The 14905-nt window shown below is 29.2% G+C and overlaps 2 long non-coding RNA genes across 2 annotated transcripts in view; both read right to left on the reverse strand.

Annotated features, from left to right (window-relative positions):
- The window catches only part of LOC148231934 (uncharacterized), a 326124-nt gene that overhangs the window by 100282 nt on the left and 210937 nt on the right, over window positions 1–14905 (reverse strand). The gene's annotated exons all lie outside the window — the stretch shown is intronic.
- On the reverse strand, window positions 5469–6667 carry LOC148231935 (uncharacterized). The gene is made up of 4 exons (XR_015810670.1): window positions 5947–6667; window positions 5801–5880; window positions 5603–5726; window positions 5469–5489 (listed from the first exon to the last, which is right to left on the reverse strand). It is a non-coding gene; the product is annotated as an uncharacterized LOC148231935 (long non-coding RNA).

Consider the following 14905-nt stretch of genomic DNA (forward strand, 5'->3'; position numbering starts at 1 on the left):
AGATGACTTGAAAATTTACAAGAAAATGCATTCGATTTCTGATTCCCTCGACCTACAGGAGGATCTCAACTCTATATGGAAATGGGCTTGCTATAACCAATTGCCTTTCAGTGTAAAGAAATGTCACACAATTTCATTTTCAAGGTCATTAACGCCGGCAAAATATTCATACCATCTAGGCGGATATTTTCTGGAAAGGTTTTCTTCAACTAAGGATTTAGGAGTGACTTTCGAAGAACGTTGGAAATTTAGCCAGCACATTGCAGAGACTCATAGCAAATCCTTAAAAATGCTCGCTTTTATCTTGAGAAATGCGCGTTACTTCAGGAATACTTTAGTATTGCGCACTCTTTATGATACTCTAGTCCGCAGCATACTAGAAACTAGCTCCATCATTTGGATCCCAGGCGTAATGAATCAATGTAATGAATTGAAGCTGGAAAAAGCACAACGTAAATTTCTTCGATATTTATACTTGAAGGAATACGGGTATTATCCGTTCTTGTTTCCCAGTGCTTTTATTTTGGGAGCCCTGGGATACGTTTCTTTGTCGACTCGCAGAAGTGTTTATGTAATTAAACACTTCTGGAAATTGCTCAAGGGCATCGTAGACAATCCTTCAGTGCTCGAGCAGCTTCAAATGTGGGCTCCTGAAGGTGGTTATAGTTCTCGGTCGCGTCCACTATTCTTGCCTGTTAAGTCTAGAACTGGAGCACTTGCCAACTCTTCTCTGGCCAAGGCTATTTATCTGCTCAATTCTGTCCATAGTAATATTGACATTTTCTCTTGCACATATGGAGCTTTGGTTCAGTTCGTATGCACACATGTTGAAGTGATTTGTGTCTTGTTTATATTTGTATGTATTATGATGTATTAGTACTTTTGACTATCGTGACGCATTGGGTTTGCCTGTCAGGTCACGATGCTTATAATTTTAATAAATAAACAAATAAATAAATTATACAAAGAACAAAAGAGATTTTAAATATCATATAAAAAGAAAAGAACAAACTACTTATTCTTTTTATACATAAAATATATGTAAGATATACTGGAAAATAATTTCCTAAAAGCACATTCATGTTTCTGCATAATAAAATATACATTTTATACATCTTAGAAATTTGAGAAAAAATTGTTTTTCATGCCTTTTAAAATACAATTTTTAAGAAAGGAATTATATTATAGCCCTATGACAAACACAGTTTTATTAGTTTTTAAAAATATGATTTTTTTAGTATTGTTTTTGCATTTTACATTTACGTTAAATTATCGCTTGTTTATATACAGGAAAGATCTAATTAAATTAATTTTATTTAGTTATACAATGTAACTATGTTAAAACGCGGTTATAAAAATTCAACAAATAAATCAAAATGTGTTGCCAGCCATGTGGGTCGATCCAATTTACATTTGCTAACACGAGGTTTAATTAATTATTTTGAAGGTATTAATTGGTTTTGCGGTTAAACATACATGTAGATAAAATCCCTGATAATCAAAAAACCCTTAAATATTTAATTTAAAAATATATATTCTAACTCAAGACATATATTTTTTTTAATTAGTTTATAAAAGTTTATTCTTATGACTCACTTGTAGCAATAATCTATCAATAAGTTTATATTTAAGCGAAAGTTAAGTTTGTTTGGCGTCGCCTATTAATGAGGTGAGTGGATTATTATTGCCGAAATATCTTGAATGTTGAAATAAATATTAAATTGTTAAAATAAATGGTGAAGCTTCTAAAGGCTATTGTATTATTTGTATCGCTTTATTTATTCATAGAACTACGCAAGCGTATGTTATTCCTTTTAAATGTATGAATATTACAAATAGTTATTTGTATATTTAATTTAATTTCTAACAATAATGTCCACGTGGACGGTTTAAGTATTCGATGCTTGCTTTCCAGTTATAGATTTTACATAATTTTATTTTAAGAGGCGAATACTATGACTGTATCTGTATATATTAATAATATATATGTAAGCTCTAGCTTTTATAAAGCTTAGTTTTAATTTTTACTATTGGCTTCAGACTTAAAGTACTATATATGTACAATGTAGTCAGCTTATAAATATATCTGTATGAAAAAATAGAAACATCAATATTATATAAATTTCAACGAACGGCTTAAACTCCAGCTAAAATTTAACGCGGTATCAAGAGTTAATTATTTAGCAATACATCATAGCTTTTACCTTTTATGTATGAGCGTATTATGCGAAAAAGATAATCAGGGGATTCAAATTTAATTATTGTGTAATGTTTGACTTTAGCTTTTAGCTTTATATTTGAATCCATTAGTAGAAGATAATTCATATAAACTTTCATGTTTATATGGTTTTTGTAACATTAACGAAACGGTTTAGATGTTTTTGTTTAATTTTGTTAATAATGAAATATAAATCTAAGTAGCTTAAAAAAAGCACTTATTTGCATTTATTATTTTTTAATCAATATTATATATTTGAACATTGCATCTTTATTTTCATAGTTTATTTTTGCTTTTTTGTTGTTGTAGTATTTCTCCGTATTTTAATTTAGTTTAACAATGCTAATATACATATGTAAAGTAAATTTTATTTATGTATTATTTAAACATAATTAGTCCTAACAAGTATTGTGTTACTCCTGTTTTTTTTAAAAAGTCAAATCTCCCATTGCGAGTAATTTAATACAAGAGTGCTTAGTAATACGAGAAAAAAAGTCATTAAATTTTGACTGCAATACGTATTATATCACTTTTCTCCAACCAGATTATTCTTATCGACAGTCGATGATTTTTGACATATTTTTTAGAAAAGAATATGGCATACAGTCTTGTTGGTAATTACATAATGCTTTCGCCCATCCTCAAGACTTTGAGGACACTTATTGAAGGAATTCAAGTTCAATACTCGATGAATGGATAAGGTTCAAAATGACCCACGGTCATTTTGAACCTTAAAAAACTTTTCAGCAATTAACTATTTCAGCGATGTTTAAAATGACACTTTTGAAATGATCACAGAGACTTTTAGAATGATCATTTCTACATCGTGAGTTGACTCAATATCATCAATGAAGCATGAGATGTTGTTATCAAGAGAACTCTCAAATCTGGTTTGAGAAAACTGTGCTTCATTTTGCTCATGAACAAAAGTCGCCAGCTGATAATAAAATTGTCTCATTGGGAAAGAATTTGAAATAAAGGCGAATACGGATGATATTCAAGAGTTGGTAGAGAAAAAGGAACAGAAGCTGATCACCGAAAAGTTAATAGTTCTTCATTGCGAGCAACAGCACAAAACTACAGATAATATATTTTTTAATGAGAAGAAGAAAAAAGCTGAGAAATCTCTTATTAGGGATATCTGTAAAATGTGAGAAACTTTCGTGAAAAAGAACTAGCTGAGCAGTTTAATGCCTGCACTACACTCTCTGGAAGCTGGCCAAAGTTGGCCAAGGACAGAGAATATAGTGGGTTACTTCGGTCGAGTTCAGTTCTGCATGTTCTAAAATCTCTCGGAAGTTGTCTGAGGTTACCGAGAACGGGAGGTAAAGTGGAGATAATTCAGTCCACTTGGCCAGCTTCGAGCCCTTCCGAACATTATCGGCAAAAAGACCGGAGTCAAAGGAACCGAAGTCAGAGCTTTATATAAATCGGTTTATATAAATGTCACACCATAACGAATTTTTATTTAAAATCGATCGCGAAAAATTCTAGGATAGTCACAGACGTGGTGTTCGTATACTGAAGTATCATTTTTATGCTTTATGACATTTTGCAAAAGCTGACAAAGATTTTGCGTAAATTGAATATTTACGACTGAAAAGTTTTCACTGATATTGCATTGGTGTGTGCCCACACAAACTTTTATAATTATCAGTAGCGTAATTTTAACAATATGACAATATAAAAATTGCGATTATTTGTCACTTTTACAATGGCGCGCAAATATGCCAACTGTATGTGACAGAAGCCGCCGTCTGAACGTCATTCACAGCCGCCGTCCGGATGGCATAAGAAATTTGCGACAGTGTGGTCGCTTACTCGAAGTCGTAGATCTCGGCTAACTTTAGTTGTAACTTTGGTTCGGACAACTTCCAGAGAGTGTAGTGCAGGCATAATGAAAATGCAATGTCACATTTTTGCCAAATCTTCAAAAGTCATTGGATATGTCCTTAGTTAAAATTTCTATATTTCATTGAGCTAGTGATTTAAATATTATTAGTTATTTAATTATCAATCATCTTATATATAATTGTTCTAAGCCGTCGCTTCCGGACGCGCATAACTTTAAATGAAACATTCTCCGTTCATTCCTCTACTCTGTAAATCGTATCGCTTTGTATGAACGGTGTGTAACAATACACGTAAACAAAGGAATTATAATAATAAATTATAATAAAAATAAAAATTGAATTTGCTCCGATTGATTTTTGAGCCGCCGGCAATGCGTTCTGTTGTTTCGACCAATCAAAAATAAGCATTCAAATATTCAAATAGTTTGGACCAATGAAAAATAAGCATTCGAATTCAAATATACAGTACCGTGACAACGCTTTTATTTAATAATAAAATTTTGCTACGCGACAATAATTTTCATTAATTCGTCATTTGACTGAATATAAATAATCGGATTGCAAATTAACTAGGTGTGTTATAACTATGTTAACTTAAATATATACATAATGTGTTGAGGATTAGAAGAATACATTGATTAAACTAGATAAACAATCTTCGTAATGAAATCTTCAAATTTTGAATTCCCGGCGACGGGCTCCGAGGCCGAAAAGTGAGTTTTTCCTTTTTTAATAATCGGATTGCAACTTAACTAGGTCTGTTATGACTATGAAAATTAAATATATACATAATGTGTATAGGATAAAAAGAATACATTGATTAAATTAGATAAAGAATGATAAAACTATCTTCGTAACGAAATCTTCAATTTTGAATTCCTGTCACCGGGCTCCGAGGCCGAAAAATGAGTTTTTCCTTTTACAATACATAAAAATTATCGTTGTTTCTGATTTAATGCACATATTCGTTAGATTTTACGAATTGCAAATAAATCCTTAGTATGTATGAGGATTGAAAGTTAATGTCGATCAAATCGGCGCTGTCGGAACGCTATATCAGCCAACGGACAGCTTATAAATGTGTAGTTTCTTGGATGTTATCTAATAAACGTCATTTTACAATGATTATAAATATGTGATTGCATACCTGGAATAATCGATAGCCAAAATATCTAAGAGTGGGTTATTTTTAATTCCGATGTGGCAAAATATGTGCAATTTTTGTTCTGTGCCTTTATTCCTCTTTCGGAGTAGCCAAATTCAAGATATTCAGTTACATCAAACTTATGTAGTATGTTCTTTATAAAAAGATAATACTTGCTGACAGTGACTTCAACATGAGAAGATTCACTCTTTGTTTATATATACCAATTCTACATTATAGGCATATAGGTCATCAAATTGCTCCATCATTGCTTCTGAAAAGTAATTAAAAAACAATAAGAGTAAACATTAAACACATTATTACTACTAACATAATACATAAATTAAATTTGAACGACAACCGAAGAACAAAATTAACGGAAATTACTGTAGAGGATTAAACACGTAGATTGACATATCTTCATCTTCTTCAAAATAGTCGCAATATGTCATACATTAATTGTTTGCCATACGTAAATGTTATTAGATCTCTCATTGATTCTGGAAATTGACTGTAAACGATACTATATATGGGTAAAAAGTAACTTTTTGTTTACACTAATATGAGATTTTTCATTATTACTACCATTGTAATATGTTTAATTAACTTTGGCATGTATATCTTAAATTGCCAAATCACTGCTGTTTGTCGTTTAATATTAGATCCTAGAAAGTCAATAGTAATTTTGTTAGAATAACCGTGATATAGTATTCATATAACCAAACACTTACTGGCACTCATAATTTATATTTCGATATAGTCTATAATTCCAATGGTAAATCACTTTGAATCATCTTCAATTGTAACTTAGTAAGAAAAATGCTTTGTTTAATTAACATATTTTACTGTTTATTGAATCGCACTAAGCTGTATCCCGGCGCGCGCTTGACTGATGACAGAACTGTCAAATGTAAGCAACTGAGGGGATATCCCGATACATGATCGGGATATCACCGCGCGCTTAAGAACGAACTACGAAATTGATTTTAACGATTTAAATTGTAAAACACTTATCAATATATGTTTAAAAATCATCAAATTCTAAAAAAAATATTTTTTAAAATATTTTTAGTTTATACGGTATTTAAAATATAATATAAATAATGTGGATTTTTATTAGCTTCTCTTAACAAAAAAAAATATGTACTTGAATTTTGGCGAACGTTGACAATTTAAATTAATAGTTTTTGAAGAATTTTTAAAATTTCGCTTGAAAAAACATTTTAAAAAAAAGGGGGAAAATTTCAAAATAAGTACTATTCATTACCAACCAACTACTAAACACATAGTGTTGCAAAAATCTCTCTTACTGACCCCTTTGAAAGGAAACTACACAAAATTGTAAAATATTTTATAACTAATTTAATTTTTTTAACTTATTTAAATATTTTTTAAATTATAAAGTTTTAGAATAAATTTTCAAGATTTATTCAAAATATTTTTTTCAACCTTAAAAATATTTTTTATTTTATTATGGATTTTAAATATTCTTAATTTATTATAGATTTTAAATATGTTTAGTTTATTATTAATTTTAAATAATGTGAAAATTTTTTGCACTTATTAATTATTAAAATTAATAATGCTGCGCAGATAAATCATTTACTTTAAAAAATATATAAATATAAATATTTTTTAATAAAAATTGACAAATTTATTATTTTTAAAGCGCACTTTTGGTCTAAAGTAACAGATTAAGTGCTTGATATTTTCAGTTTATTATTTCTTTCTAATTGGCTTTTATATTTACACATAAAACATATAAACAACTTTTTTAAATTATAAATCAACTTATGGTGTAACTAAAAAAAGTTCTTATTACTAAGATTTAAATTTATGATAAAATTGTGTTATATGCAATTTATTCATTGGTTCCGTAAGCTTCGCTGTATTGAGATTTCACTGTACAATTTTTAATTTATTATTATCTAGCTAAGTTCTAAACCTATTTATAAATGATATGCAATATTTAGATTTATCATTAAATATCTAAGTTTCAAATATAACGATAAAATTTAACGTTTCAAATCTAATAAATAATATAAAATGTTTTCTTCTGGAAATATTTAGTCAAGTTGTAAACCTATTTTCAAATGAATTGAAAATGTTAGTAGTTTTTTTATAGATTAAACCATTTTGTCTATTATTGAAAATCCTAAATAATAATGTCTAATTTGAACCATTCATTTTTTTTAAATATTTAAAAAAATCTGAACGAAGCAAAAATTATATTTAAAACCCAAAAAGTTGAGGGTCCGGTATACGCACACTCGCTAGCTTTCGGTACCTCACGATAGTGAGGTACCGACAGCTAGTTTTTATATAAATACTTTTTGACTTGAGAACGAATCAACTCAAGCTTTCATTATTTCTTATGGGGACATTTTCTTTGATATACGTATGTTTTTAAATACAAGCACGCTTCCAAAACGAATAATGTTTGTCTGTATTTCTAATAAAAATAATATTTTATTTTTGGTTACCCAAATATTCTTTGAACTGATTTATAACATTTTGTTACAAACCGTATTTGTTAATAATATTGTTTTAAGGGGCGTATAATTTTACATTAAATAGATTAATTTTTTGCATTGAAGAATATTTTTGCCAGTCTTTTCGTCGCTTGAATATCCTTATGGTGGTGAAATTCAATTAGATTCTCAGCTGTAAGCTGATTGCTCTCACCTGGCGAACGATTTTTGCTGTTGAAAACCGCCGCCGACGAATATTTGCGCAAATTGAGAACGGAACACCCGGTACTGGGCGCATGCAATTTTAATCGAAATTTTCCCGCACCGGCAAGTTTTTCCGCGAAACTCACTTACTTTGCGAACTGTACTTGCACAAGTGGCAAACGAACTATTAAATTTTCAGAAAAGTGCGAAAATTGTAAAAGTTTTAAATGTTGATTCAAATGTATGCTATCAAAAATATAGCTCATCTTATATCATTAAAATACATATTGAAAAAACATTTAACGGTTATAGGGAAAGATTAAGATATCATGTGTTTCGATATTTGTATTTGTCATCTATAAATATGTGATTTAACAGGATCTAAAATATGAATCTGTATATTTTGTGCAATTTAATAATGTGTCTAACAATGTTGTTAGTTACAATACTAATAAGTAATCCTTTATCTGCATCACAGTCAACTGCAGAAGGTTTTGCTATCTCTCTCTATCTGAGTTTTACTCTCTTATTGTTATCTAATAAATTTGCTATATCTTTGCATTTAAACTCTATTGTTATCCCTTGACCTAAGAACAGCAAAGTAATTTGTTTGTTAAAATTAAGTTATTACTAACAGAATGAATTCATTTTCTTAGATATAATATATTTATTATAACTTACACTTTCTCGCGTGTTGCGCAATTGTACAACATCGTACACATACACGAGAGTGTTTTCTGAGGTTTTTTCTTCATAAACGAGAAATGTTATATGGCCGACATGAAATGCTTACTTAAAAGCCTACCAGGAAGACAATGATGGATGCGGCGGCTTTATCAAGCCTTCTGGTTGTTCGCCCCCGTACAAAAATACACCGAAAACACAACACACGATCCGTTTCACCTCACGATACGACCCTTTCCAAATACCCCCGAACGACTCTCGCCTGTCAAAGTGATCGAATTAAAATTGACACTTTACTTAGCACACCCACATATATGTATACATATATATATATATATATATAATATAATTTATATGTATACGAGAGCACGGGCATATCTAATTTCCCTCTTGTAACTTTTCCCTATCCGCATATACGTTTATATATTAAGTCTTGTTAAAGAAAATTTTGCCATCCTAAATCCGAACCCTCGGCTTTCCATTAATCTTCGTCGAAGCTTTAATACGTGGCTTGTTTACAAAGCCTTTAATTGTTTGCCGAGACAATCACGGCTCTCGCATTCAATGCCCAATAAAAATCGATGACTCTATAAAATCGAAAATTCTTCTTTGTAATTTGCGCCCTAAATACATTCAATGGGTATTTACACAGCCATAAAACATTATTTAAGGTATTGACGTTTTGCTTCCGTTCATTGTTTTATTATGTTCCATTTGAAAATTTAATAGAATTTGCGTTAAATTCCTAAACGTTATTTCATGGTAGATTGCTTTGTGTTTGTCGATAAAAAGAAGGGCTATTTAAATTAAAATAAATTTAATATTTAATGATTGCTTATGTTTTAATGCACAATAAAGATATATAATCATTGTACGATCAGTTTTATTTGATTTTTAATCTACAAACCCGGGCTTAAAATTGTTTTGCATGTAGAATTTTAATATTGAATGTGCACCGGGCGTAACCGTTTGTCGAGATGAGGGTGTGCACAGCATAAGTGGATTAAATAGAAAACCTTACAAATGAGGTTCAACTATTTGAATTAGAATTGAAGACAAAGTTACGGGATAGAGTCGCATTCGTTATGTCTCCTTGAAGTGGTGGGGGACCAGAAGGGGCGCAAGTGCTTAATCAAACAAGGGTGGTGGGACGTTATTATCTCGTCGGTAACCGGTCCAGGTGAGTTGTTCGATAATTGATTTTGCCTACCTGTAATACTATGATTATTGAAATTCAGCCTATTGAGACGGGGCACAAATCATGTTGTGATTCGATTCCGGGTAATCCTTTGTAAGATCGATTTATGTTGTACGCTGAGATTGGAGTTTGTTCCAATCAAATTGGATATGTATATAAAACGACACGAATAACACAAAACAAACAAATTATTTGTTAATTAAATATCTATACAAAAGTTAAATCAATTGAAAATTATTACAAGTGATTAAGCAATTTATTCGTTTAATTTATTTGTGAGAAAGGTATGTAAGTATTATTATAAACAAATATTTTTTAACTGATTATCTGTTATATCAAAATTTTATACATTTAAAGGGGACTAATTTTAAAGAGGTCAATCTGGAAAAATTATAGCAAAAATATATAAATAAAAAAAATTAAAAACCGACCTCAAATAATGAATTTGAACTAAACTACATTCGTTTAAGATATATGTACTGATGTATTTCAGGAATAAGTTCTTTCAGACCTTTTTATACATACAAAAAATAAAAGGAGCGAAACATTGCCTTCACAAGCACCCACTTTCTAGGTAGTATTTTCACAATAAACATTAATATTCAAAGGAACAGATTGTAGTTTCATGACGCGGCCCGTTTGTGTTAAATTTTCCTGCAAATTATTGTTAACTTTATTGATTTTTGAACGCTTAAAAAATATTAGACATAAGAGAAAATATTCAACGAATGTAAATTAGTGGCAGTAAGTTTAGGTATTCAATCTAAAAATTCAGATCAAATTCCTAAATAACGATAAATTAACAAGAGCACCAGCTGAATTATATAAATTCAATATTTTTATAGACTGTTTTATTGATAGTTTGACAACTGGATTTTATGTAGAAAAAAAGATAAATAATACACTTAGTTGCATGTGTTTATTTTTATTAAATAATCTAGAAAATCAGTCTCGAATCTATTCCAAAAATAATTTCAAAATTTTTAATTAAGTAAAATCATATCAGAATACATTCTCACCAGTGAATATATATTATCATTAGTAAAAATATAAATTATCTGGCAGGTGCTAGTAAAATTATATGATTTCAAGTTTTCTATACTTATCATTATTTATAAATATCCGATGTATAAATGTTACAGTGAATGTGTATTTTTTGGTAAAAATATATTTTCACTAGTAAAATCCAAATACATTTTCACCAGTAAATATATATTTCTACTAGCGAAAATATACTTAAACTGATAAGCTCTACTAATATGCTGCTCTAAAATGTCTATGAAACGCAATTTGACAGTTGCGAAACGTCTATTTGCTGTTCAAACCCAAACCTGACCTAATGAAAGTTCTTAAACTAATTATAGTTTTCGAACTTTTATAAGGTCAAGTTATTTTATCTCTCAGGAGAAAATTAAATAAGCTAACGTTTTTGAACTTAAGAGGCCTGATTTTCAAACCAAATTTTGATTAACAGGAGAGCTCAAAAACAATTATTACTTCTCAGAAGGTAAAAATTCACATCAAAAGCAATAAAATCGTGTCGGCGCTTTCGCAGTGGGAACGAATGGTAACGAGCGTTACAAATTTAAAATGATGTAGCACTTGGAATTATAGACAATATAATCAAAACTATAAGTTATGAGTGTGCCAGTAAGTGTTTGATTGTATGAATAATGTATCATGGCTATTCTAACAAAATTACTATTGACTTTCTTGGATCAAATAGTAAAAGGCAAACAGCAGTGATTTGGCAAATAAAGAAATACATACTAAAGTTAATTAAATATATTTAAATGGTACTAATAATGAAAAATCTTTTATCAGTGTGAACAAAAAGTTTTATTTTACCCACTATATATAATAGTATTGTTAATAGTTAATTATCAAAAGCAATGAAAGATCTAATAACATTTACATATAGCAAACAATTAAAATATGACGTACAACTTATCAGTTTAAGAAGCGATGCTAATTTACGTGTTTAATCTTCTACGGTAACTGCCGTTAATTATGTTTTTCAGTTATCGTTTAAATTTAATTTATGGATTATATTAGAAGTGATAATGTGTTCTATTTTTAACTCTTGATACAGGTCTTATTGTTTTTAATTATTTTTCAGAAGCAATGATAAAACAATTTGACGACCTATACGTAGAATTGGTATATATAAACAGAAAGTGAATAATCTCAGCAAGTATTATTTTTTTATAAAGAACATACTACATAAGTTTGATGTAACTGAATATCTTGAATTTGGCTATTCCGAAAGAGGAATGATGGCACAGAACAAAAATTGATTAAAAACCACGACGTATACATATTTTGCCACATCATAATTTAAGACAACCCCTCTTAGATATTTTGGCCATCGATTATTTCAGGTATGCAATCACATATTTATAATCAATGTAAAAGTTATTAAATAAAAATTTAGAAAAAGTTATTAAATAATTTAAATCTAGGTGAATTATTTTGCTGCAATAATGGTTTCAATTTATTTTGCCGTAACCAAACTTCAGCTAAAAAAAAGACAGCATTACAATCAGTATCATGTATTCCCAAATATCAATAAATAAAAAATACGTTTTATTAGCATGTATATGATTTTTCTAACCTCAATCTTTATACATAATCAGTATATATTACATCCCGTTTAAAACGTACGTGGCTCAGTCAAATCGAACGTATACGCGCATTAAATTGTAAGCAGTGATAATGTTTATGTATTATAAAAAGAAAAACTCACTTTTTAGCCTTGGAGCCTGTCGACGGGAATTCAAAATTTGAGGATTTCATTACGAAGATTGTGTTATGATTGTTTATCTAGATTAATCAATGTATTCTTTTAATCCTTACACACATTATGTATATATTTCATTTTCATAGGTAGAACATACCCAGTTAATTTGTAATCCGATTATTTATATTCAGTCAAATCGAACAACGCACATGACGAATTAATTAATGAAATTATTGTCGCGTAGCAAAATTTTGTTATAAATAATAATTATTTAAAACAGTTGTCAGGTTTATGACGACCATCTTGTTTTATATTTGAATGCTTATTTTTCATTGGTCGAAACAACACAACGTATTATTGGTGGCTCAAAAAGCAACGGAGCAAATTCAATTTTTATTTTTATTATTATATTATATTTAAAAATGTTTCTTTTGTTTACGTGTAATATTATATACACTATAAAAACAAAAAGTAAAAACTATATAAATTTCAAAATATATTTTTTTTAGCACACACATTAACCTTGAAATTTTCGTTTAACATTAATAAGGAATCGATATGTGTTTGAGTTTAAAATACCAATTAAAATATAAAGTTTTACTTATTAATTTATTTATTTGGGCATTCTTATACTTCTTTAAAATAAATTTGTTTTATATTTTAGTACCGTATAAATATATGGTTGTGTACACATTTGTTGATTTATTACTAATCGTTTTCACTTATTCTTTACAAGTAAGGCGTATACAAAACACCTACATTTTTCTTCATTCTAAATGACATTATTCTCTGGCCGAATTTTGCCACGACAAAGCTTTCCATTAAGCCGTTATCAAGTTGGTTAACTCGCATTCTTCAGGGTTAGCGCCGTAACGTTTATGAGTCTATGCGAGCGGATGAATTATCTCAATTCAAGTGAGCTACCTCCATTAATTATTCGTTAATGTTGACATATTAATATTGTTTTAGCACAACGTCAAGTTTCATAAATAACGCTTAGATGGGAAGCACCGCCGGCTGATGCTGCTGATCTCCAAATATTACAAGCCATTTACAAGCCGCGGCCCCATCTCGCCGTTATTTGGATGCAAATGAGACTTAAGCTGGAATGCTAATGTGTATCTTAATATTGCAAGTGAAGCTTTTTGTCTGTATTATAAACCGTTTGTTGGCTTATGATTAAGGTGAAAGTTTAAATAGCCCAGAATTAAAAATTAAGCTCGTTACAGGAGCGAGGGCAAACTTTTTTATTTAACCCCTCGCCATTGACTTGTAAATGATGAAGTTCTTAATAAAATATAGTAACATTTAAACGCTCTATGAATTACGTATGAGGTAAATTGTGCCTAAATACTACATGATAATGCTTAATTATTTCGTCTGCATTGTTTGTGAGAGTTTTTTGCTTGATTTTTTTTACACTAAGTATAACAAACCGGTCTAGACCAATCCATTTGCTGGAGAATGTCGCATTAAGGAAATTAGGCATTTGAAAATTCTTTACGAGCACTAAATTGCTGAGACTGGATAATACACACTTTAACCGTAAAAGCATATTCCAAGCGCTTTAATGCATAGGCAATTTCGTTAGTTTAGTAAGTAGAATTTAAATTATTCTCTTAAACTAGCATATATACAACAAATAAAATTATATATATATATATGTAAATACACAAAGCTCAATGAGGTTATGTAATTATGTTTATATTATATACATTAACTACAATAATAATTTATAAAATACTATGTAATCATGTACATACTAGCTATGCAAATTATTTGCCAAAGTATTATCAAAGTTTGTCTATTATGATATGGATCCTTGTAACTATATAATATGTAAATTATGTAAACTAATTTAAGGCTTTTATAAAGTATAATAACCATGAAGTTGTATATATATTACATGCTTTACAAAATAAAATTAAAAATTATTTTAGAATGTAAGCCATTTAATTCTTATACTGTTGAATATCAATAAAATAGTTATTTGTGAGCAATCTGGTGTTTTGTTTACAAGAACAATTTTTTGTCTGCACATTAAGTAATGTCGCTTTTTCAACATACAGTTTTTGAAAATAGTATACATGTATTTTATTTTTTTTATGTTGTGACCTCAGATGATATTTGTTTTGTCAGATTTATCAATTTTTTGTTTATAATTGTAGGGCATCAATTATTCTTATAATCATGAAAATACAGTTAGAGTTGTGATAAATCGTATTAAAAATTAAAAAAATGAGTTTCTTCTTTAAAGGGAAGCACCGCTGAAATCCTTATAACGGATTAAGGTACGCGCTTTAAAAAATAGAGGATTAAATATACACCGTCTTAAAAATAGATGATCATTAAATTCAAGTTTATCCTCAAAACTACTGTTTGTAACCTGCTTT

This window comes from Plectrocnemia conspersa, unplaced genomic scaffold, assembly GCF_051122295.1.
Source record: "Plectrocnemia conspersa isolate PC_06_02 unplaced genomic scaffold, ASM5112229v1 ptg000009l, whole genome shotgun sequence".
Taxonomy (NCBI): domain Eukaryota; kingdom Metazoa; phylum Arthropoda; class Insecta; order Trichoptera; family Polycentropodidae; genus Plectrocnemia; species Plectrocnemia conspersa.